Source organism: Cyprinus carpio, unplaced genomic scaffold, assembly GCF_018340385.1.
Source record: "Cyprinus carpio isolate SPL01 unplaced genomic scaffold, ASM1834038v1 S000006744, whole genome shotgun sequence".
Classification (NCBI taxonomy): domain Eukaryota; kingdom Metazoa; phylum Chordata; class Actinopteri; order Cypriniformes; family Cyprinidae; genus Cyprinus; species Cyprinus carpio.
The window spans coordinates 275,818-284,408 of NW_024879343.1; the positions used below are offsets into that span (position 1 = coordinate 275,818).

General features: G+C 39.5%; 1 pseudogene; it reads left to right on the forward strand.

Moving 5' to 3' along the window:
- The first annotated feature begins 419 nt into the window (after nt 1-419).
- LOC109088596 lies at nt 420-1,675 on the forward strand (annotated as a pseudogene).
- Nucleotides 1,676-8,591: the final 6,916 nt, after the last annotated feature.

An 8,591-nucleotide genomic window follows, 5' to 3' on the forward strand; every position in this document is an offset into this window, starting at 1 on the left:
TTTTATTTATTTATTTTTTTACCACTAGCAATGGAGTTATTTTTACACCACAAACTTTATTAGCTTAACTTTATTATTGTCAGGGATGTCACTTTGGTCTGGTTTATTCTTGGTTATGTGACAGAGCTCTGACACTAGTGTATATTGTTTTTGTGTGAACGTGCGTGCGCTCTCGTCTGTGTGTTGAATTTTCATTTCCTCACCATGCGCTCTTGTCTCGTTTTCGTTGGTTGTGTTCTCGTGTCTGCCCTACGTTTTGTTTGTTTTTCTTTGCTTTGCTTTATTATTCAATAAAGCCCTTTGTTTTCTGTTTGAGTCCTTGCCTCATCTTTACCTGCAATCTTGACAATCACTGGTAACTGGCTGAATAACTACATAACCAATAAAATAATTGTATCTTTTATTTTTAGGCAAACCAGCCTATGAAATGCTGGCGTGTGATCCTGACTGGGTGCCATCGTTGTATCTCGGGCACAAAGAAGTTAAAGTTACGCACTCTGGGTGGTTTAACCAGAGTACAAGGAGACTGCAAGCTGTCACAGGGGATCATGCTGCACCTGCACCACTAAATGTAGCTGGCCAGATGGATAAAGCTGCAACAGCAGATGATGCTTCACAAATGGATGACACAGGTTCAAATAACAACTTTGCAGAACAGCAGGAATGCCATCTTTGTAGCTGCAGGCGTGGTGAAATTTACAGTTTGTTGGAGGAGAACAGGAGACTGAAAGAAGAGCTCGCCCAAAAGAGAATGGATGAGGATTCATTTAAAGATGATGATGCAAAGGTGAGGTACTACACTGGGCTTCCATGTCTTGCACTTCTGATGGGTGTGCTGACACAGCTTCTTCCCTGCCTGCCACAGACTGGCTGAAAACTCTCACCTTTTCAAATGCTCCTTTCGACATTATGTGCCTCAAGCTGAATCTCCCAATTCAGCACATTGCATACCTCTTCTCTGTGGATCGAAAGACTGTGTCCAACACATTCAGAGATACCATAGGTACAATGTTTAGACATCTCAAACCCTTGGTGCACTGGCCGGAGAGACATTGTTTACAGGCCACCATGCCACATCAGTTTGTAGAGGCTTTTGGCAATCGAGTAGCAGTTATTGTGGACTGCTTTGAAATCTGCATTGAAAGAGCATCAAATCTCAAAGCTAGAGCACAGATATTTTCCCACTACAAACACCAGCACACCCTAAAGTATCTCATTAGCATTACACCACGATGCTCTATCTCTTTCATTTCCCAAGGGTGGGGAGGTCGTGTCAGTGACAAACATGTGACTGAGAATAGTGGCCTTCTTAATAAACTATTACCTGGGGACTTGGTGTTGGCAGATCGTGGATTTGAATACAGAGACAATGTTGGACTCGTGTGTGCAGAAGTGAAAATACCTGCATTCACAAGAGGACGCATCCAGCTGGATGCAAAAGATGTGAAGGAAACACGCCAGATAGCTCACCTCAGGGTTCATGTGGAGAGGCTGACTGGATGTGTACGCACAAAGTACACCATACTAAATGGAATTGTACCAGTCAGCATGGTACTCCCATGTCAAGGTGAAGACATGACATTCCTGGACAAGATCATGACTGTATGCTGTGCCCTGACTTATATGTGCCCCAGCGTTGTCATGAAACCATAAACTATGGCTGTCAAATTATTTGATCACAATTAATCACATCCAAAATCAAAGTTTGTATTTATCAATGTTTATGTACTGTGTATATCTAAGTGTGTGTATATATATATATATATATATATATATATATATATATATATATATATATATATATATATATATATATACACATGCATGCATGTGTGTATAAATAAAAAATATTAACGTGTATATACTGTATGCACACACATGTAAATGTACACACGCATATCCTGCATTATTAGTGTTGTGCATATTGCATACCACCTGTTACAATAATAAACAGCAAAATTTATCAATTTTGTATCTCTTTGTGCATCATAACACACTGACGTAAATGTGTACAGTTTACAGTAACGCATATAAAACAAGTAAAGGGGCAGTGTAAAACAAAAGATAATTAGGTAAACAAGTATCAAGACCACATGTAAGGCAATAAGTAAAAAATTAAATAGAAAAACAATTATTTAATTAATACATTCAGTGCACCTGTAGTGCTAATACAAAAGGAGCAACGTGTAACAAAAGTCTAACCTTCAAGTATCAAGAACATAGATAATGCAATAAGTTAAAGTGAAATGGAAAAACAATTAAATTTAGAGGTTCAGTGCAAGTGTAGTGCAAATACAACAGGTGTAAAATGTAAGTATAACCTTAAAGTATAAAGAACATTAATAGTAAAAAGTTAAATAGAAAAACAATTAAAGTTAGAAGTTCAGTGTAACTGTTGTGCAAATACAACAGGAGTAACATGTAACAGTGTAACCTTCAAATATCAAGAACATGGATAATGCAATAAGTGAAAAAAAGGTAAATAGACACTTATTAAAACTTAATTAATTCAAGACAACTAAGTACAAAAACACACTCCAATTCGTCAGGGTGTACAGGAGCTACAAAGCCATGACTCAGTTTCTGAAGGTGCACTAACATTACAAACAAGGTAAGAAAACACATCGGGGAAGGTTACGTGCGGCAGCTCGTTAAGATCATCCGACCACTCTTTGTGTTCGTACAGATGGAATTCATGTATTGTCTTGATTTTTTCTAAGTACCGCAACTTTGCTTCCTTGTTGAGTTTTTCTTTATATGTAATCTAACACTTGATCATTGTTCGGTCCATTGTTATTCCTGTTTATTATCGCTGTGTACTAATATAATGACGGCTGACGAGCGTGTTCCCAAACATGGCCGCGACTACCCAGAATGCAATGCACAGTGACATAGTTTCCCAAGCTCTATAGAGATTGCTAATGTGTCGTCATCATGACGTATTCCCAGTGGTGAACGCAAAGCATTTTGGGAAACCGCGGCACAAACATAACGCGCCAGACTTCTATGCATGGAGGGAAGAACGCTGTTATAAACTGGAATAGTCGTTCTCACGATAGAAGTGGCGTAAAGCTTAAGAACGGAATATCCTTTTATCGTTTTCCAGCGTGGAAAAATAATAATACAAGCCATGTTTCAGAGGTGACAAAAAGTTGACGAATGGCATGGATAACGTTAGCAGCAGTAAGGAGCCCAAGATTACCTTCGATAACACTCCACACGATGGTGTATTCAAAACATTTTCACAAAGGTAAGTTACAATTACTCTCTGTAAATGTTATGTTGTGGGCAAATAACCAGTGTGTTTGACTCAACCAGACCATTAGATTTGACGTTAGGCCAATGTTAACTGTTAAGTAGCATGAAATGGCTAGAAGATGAGCTTAAGTTACCAACGTACTAAAGCGTAACGTTAATCAGTTTTAAATGTTGTACATCTAGGCTACATAGCAATTTATTTGGTGACTGTGTTTGCAGGCAAACCTGCCTATGAAATGTTGGAGTGTGATCCTGCCTGGACCCCTTCTCTGTACCTCGGCCATACTGAGGTCAAAGCTACGAACACAGACCGGGTCAAGCCCTTTTGGAGAATTATATACCATGCTCACATCTAATATGTAAATGTTTATTGTTTTCCAAAAGATTTTTGTAGTGTCTCTTCTCACATGTAATGATTTTTAGCCATGTCTGTAAATAAAATACACAAAGACTGAATGACATTCTGCCTCCTTTATCTGTATTAAGGAATAATCTGTGCAAAATCAGTGTTCTTTGGTTGCAAACACAAGTACATACCTTAAATAGTAGTAACAATCCAACTTAATTTCAGTTTCTTTACATATTTAACATGTAAATACATTTAAATGAATACATTTACATTATAAAAAGTCCATAGAAAACTTCGTGTGTGTATGCACTAACACTTAGTATCGTGTAGTTTGTACATATATGTGTGCTGGAAGTTGGGCAACAGTTTGACGTCCCTTGACCAGTCGCTCTGCTCGTAAGGATCCAGTCCTTTGATTCCCTTTTTTTCTCGTCATATCTCGTTTTTGCATTAGGATTTAGTTTTAGGCGGTATGGTACGACAATGTTTTCTTTAGTCCGCTGCATTTTGTACGATTATATTCTGTTTTTTACGCTAATTTTTCATTATTTTCATGCCAGAACACTAGCCTGCTATGCACAGCCCAGGTAAACTGGCCAAACATACCCATAATTCTTTGCGTTCTGATGACGTTGCCGCCCAGTTGGTCACATGTCTTAGCGATCTCTATAGGTTAAGGTTAAATAAATTAAGCAATTTCCAATCATCTATTGAAAAATTACCAGCAAAACCGTAACAAAACGGTAAAAAGCTCTCATCTACACATAAAGATTTGATTAAAAGCCCAAACTTTCATAAATAAGAGCACAGTATAGAGTTAGCATACTTAACGATACGTTGTCTGAAAACTGTAGAGATGCTAATGGACTTTTTCGATTACATTAACTTAAACAATTTCTATAAAGTAAACAATCTACAGAAGCGAGTCAAATACAAGTAAGAGAAGTGTCAACAACAGTTACATGTAATATTTGTGTGATTTTAGGGACTAAACTCACCTGAAAACAGTGAAAGCAGCGAAAAACGGGGTGTTTCCTCCTTACATTTGCAGTGTTGCAGCCCGTTTCCATGGCAACTCCTTCCGCTCCGTGCGGATGCCCATTAAAGCTTGTTACGCATTAAAAGTCACGCGTTTACGTTACATAAATAAACATATGAATAAACATATCCCCCTTATTTTTCCTGTAAGAAAATTTGTAAATTTGTAAATTTGTAAATTTAATGTGTCTGGCTTCCGGTGTCATTCCAACTATATAAGCTGTACAAACAGCTTGTTTTGCTGTTTACTATTGCAAACTGGTGTATATTACCATGTTATTTTAATGTATTGTCTTAATTATGAACGTACTGGTTTGTAGTGCTAACAGTTTTACCGTTTACTGCACTTTGTTCTTCTTTTTATTTCCCTATAACCATGACCGTAAGTCTCACACATCCACATACAATTGCTTGGTGGATAGAACTAATATAAATATGGACAGTTTATATAACTACATAATTCAAAATGTCATTAAATTATGACATTGCTAATATAGACATAATATACATAACAGTGGGACAAAGTGGCACTTTTATAGTTTAAGATTTTGTATTGTTTTAAAAAAAAAAAAAAAAACAGTAATATTGTGAATTATTATTACAACTTAAAATAATAGTTTTCTATTTGAATATACTTTAAAAAAAAAATAATTTATTCCTGTGATGCAAAGCTGAATTTTCAGCATCATTACTCCAGTCTTCAGTGTCACATGTAACATCCAGTCTATCACATGATCATTTAGAAATCATTCTAATATTCTGATTTATTATGAGTGTTGGAAACAGTTCTGCTGTCTAATATATTTGATGAATAAAAGGTTAAAAAGAACTGCATTTATTCAAAATAAAATTAAAATTCTAATAATATATATTCTAATATATTTTCTTTACTATCACTTTTTATCAATTTAACACATCCTTGCTGAATAAAAGTATTGATTTTATTTAAAAAAATAAGAAAGAAAAAAAATTACTGACCCCAAATTACTGACCAGTAGTGTATATTGTTATTACAAAATATTTATATTTTAAAAACATAGATTCTTTTTTTTTTTTTTTTACTTTTTATTCATCAAAGTATCCTAAAAACTTTGATAATGAATCATCATATTAGAATGATTTCTAAAGGATCATGTGATAATGATCATAAAAATTCAGCTTTGCATCACAGAAATACATTAAAGTATAATAAATTTAAAAACAATTATTTTAAATTGTAATAATACATCACATTACATTTTTTTTTCTGTATTTTTGATCAAATAAATGCAGGCTTGATGAGCAGAAGAAACTTCTTTCAAAAACATTAAAAATAGTAATGTTTCCAAACTTTTGACCTGTACTATATATATATATATATATATATATATATATATATACACACACACACGAATCTCAAAATAAATGAAAAATAAAAAAAAAAGAGTATCGTTAAAAAATTCATTTTTTGTAAATTTTTCAAATAGTGAAATTTTCATATATTCTAGATTCAATACATGTAGAGTAAAACATTTCAAAAGTTTTTTATTTTTAATTTTGATGATTAGAGCTTAATTTAATTAATGTAGTTATTGCATTTAAGAACACTGAAAATTATCAAAAAAAAGAATAAAAAGGAGTTAAACAAATATTATTTAATTATTTAAAATGCTTTTTAAAGAGACCTTGTCCTCTTGTGTGACATCTTTGTCCTGTGGTGTGTGTCAGACACAAGACGGGAACACAGAGGTAGGTGAACGTGTAGCAGTATTTATTGTAACAGAGGTTTCTGACACAGGTGAAGCAACAGGAATAGTCTTGACACGAAGAAGGTTGGAACTTAGCTCTGGTTGTGATGGAAGTAGATGACAGAATCGGGAGGCGGCACAGAGGAACTGACGAGGAAGGAACAACGGGTATCCAGGGGAACAACAAAGGTAGTGAGGGTTCAGGTAAGCACATGTGGGACAATGCTAGATCAGACGAGGAGTGAGGGGAAGTGATAGTCCTTATATGAGAGCCTGGTGCAGATGGACAGGTGCTCAGAATTCTGGTGATTGTGAACGAGTAGGCGTGGCGTGTGGAGAGGGTGTAGGCTGTGACTCCGTGACAGTACCCCCTCCTCCACGGGCGGCTCCCGACGGCCGGACGGGATATTGACGACCCCGAGGAGCTGGACGATCTGGGTGTTCCTGATGGAATTGGGTAAGTAGAGTAGGGTCCAGGATGTCGTTGCGGTTCACCCAGCATCGTTCCTCGGGGCCGTAGTCTTCCCAGTCCACAAGGTATTCCAGCTGTGGACCCCGTCGTCTGGAGTCAAGGATGGCCCGTGCCCGGTAGATGTTTTGAGTTTCATCGATGGCAGGAGGAGGAGGTACCGCATCATCACCAGACTCTGTGGGGGAGGAGATAAAGGGTCAGTGTGAGGTTTCAGTAACGAGACATGGAATGAAGGTGAGATACGGTAGTGAGCAGTGAGGTTTGAGTCTGTAGGTTACTTCGTTCAGCTGCCTCTCGATGGTAAATGGACCAATATACCGGGGACTCAGCTTATGGCAAGGCAGCCGGAGATGGATGTCCCGAGTGGATAGCCAAACCTTCTGGCCAGGTTGGTATTGCGGAGTGGGACCTCTTCGGGCGTCGGCTTGTTCCTTGTATCTCCGAACTGCCTGTTGGAGATGCACGTGAGCCGAGTCCCAGACCCTCTCGCTTTGCTGGAACCAGTGGTTGACAGCTGGAACCTCGGAGGGCTCACCTGACCAGGGGAAGAGGGGTGGCTGATAGCCAGGACACATTGAAACGGGGTGAGCCCAGTGGTGGTTTGACGGAGTGAATTCTGTGCGTATTCAGGCCCCGGGTAGGTATTGGCTCCAGCTGTCCTGGTTCTGGTGGCAATACAGTCTCAGGAATCTCCCGACTTCCTGGATCTTACGCTCAGTCTGGCCGTTGGTTTGAGGATGGTATCTGGAGGAGAGACTGATGGACACCCCTAGGAGACGGAAGAAGGTGTTCCAGACGCGTGAGATGAATTGGGGACCTCTATCCGAGACAATGTCCTCTGGGAGTCCGAAGTGGCGGAAAACTTGATGGAAGAGTGCTTCTGCCGTCTGTAGAGCAGTAGGTAGACCCTTGAGGGGAATAAGTTTTGCAAGATTTAGAAAATCGATCAACCATGACCAGGACGCTTGTGTAACCTTGGGATGGAGGAAGATCGGTCATAAAGTCTACTCCAATGTGCGTCCAGGGTCGCTCGGGGATGGGCAGAGGCACAAGTTTCCCTTCTGGTAGCTTCCTAGGGGTGTCAGCAACAGCACAGACTGAGCATCCTTGCACATATCGAGAGACGTCCAGAGACATGGAGGGCCACCAGTAGCGTTGTTTCAGGAGTGAGAGGGTCCTTCTCCTGCCTGGGTGTCCAGAGCCCGGGGATGTATGAGTTAAGTCCAAGAGGGGCTGGCGATGGGTTGGGGGAACGTAGAGACGCCCCTCTGGGCCTCCCGGCGGAGCTGGGTTTTGTAGATTCTCATTAGTAATCTGTTGGTTGGTCCACTGAATCGGGTTAACAAGCACGGCTGGAGGGAGAATGGGTTCAGGAACGGATGGTTCAGGATCGGCTTGGTAAAGGCGAGAAAGGGCATCCGCTCTACAGTTCTTGTCACCTGATCTATAGGTGACCTGGAAATTAAATCGGTGTGAAGAAGAGAGCCCATCGGGCCTGGCGATGATTCAAGCGTTTGGCTTCTCTGAGATACTCAAGATTGCGATGATCTGTATTGACTTGGATAGGTTGCTTGGCTCCGTCCAGCCAGTGTCTCCATTCCTCGAGAGCTGATTTTATGGCTAGGAGCTCTCGGTTTCCCACATCGTAATTCTGCTCCGCCGGGGATAACTTTTTTGAATAGAAGGCACATGAATGGAGCCGTGGGGGGTCACCCTGCCGCTGAGAGAGGACCGCTCCGATCCCGGT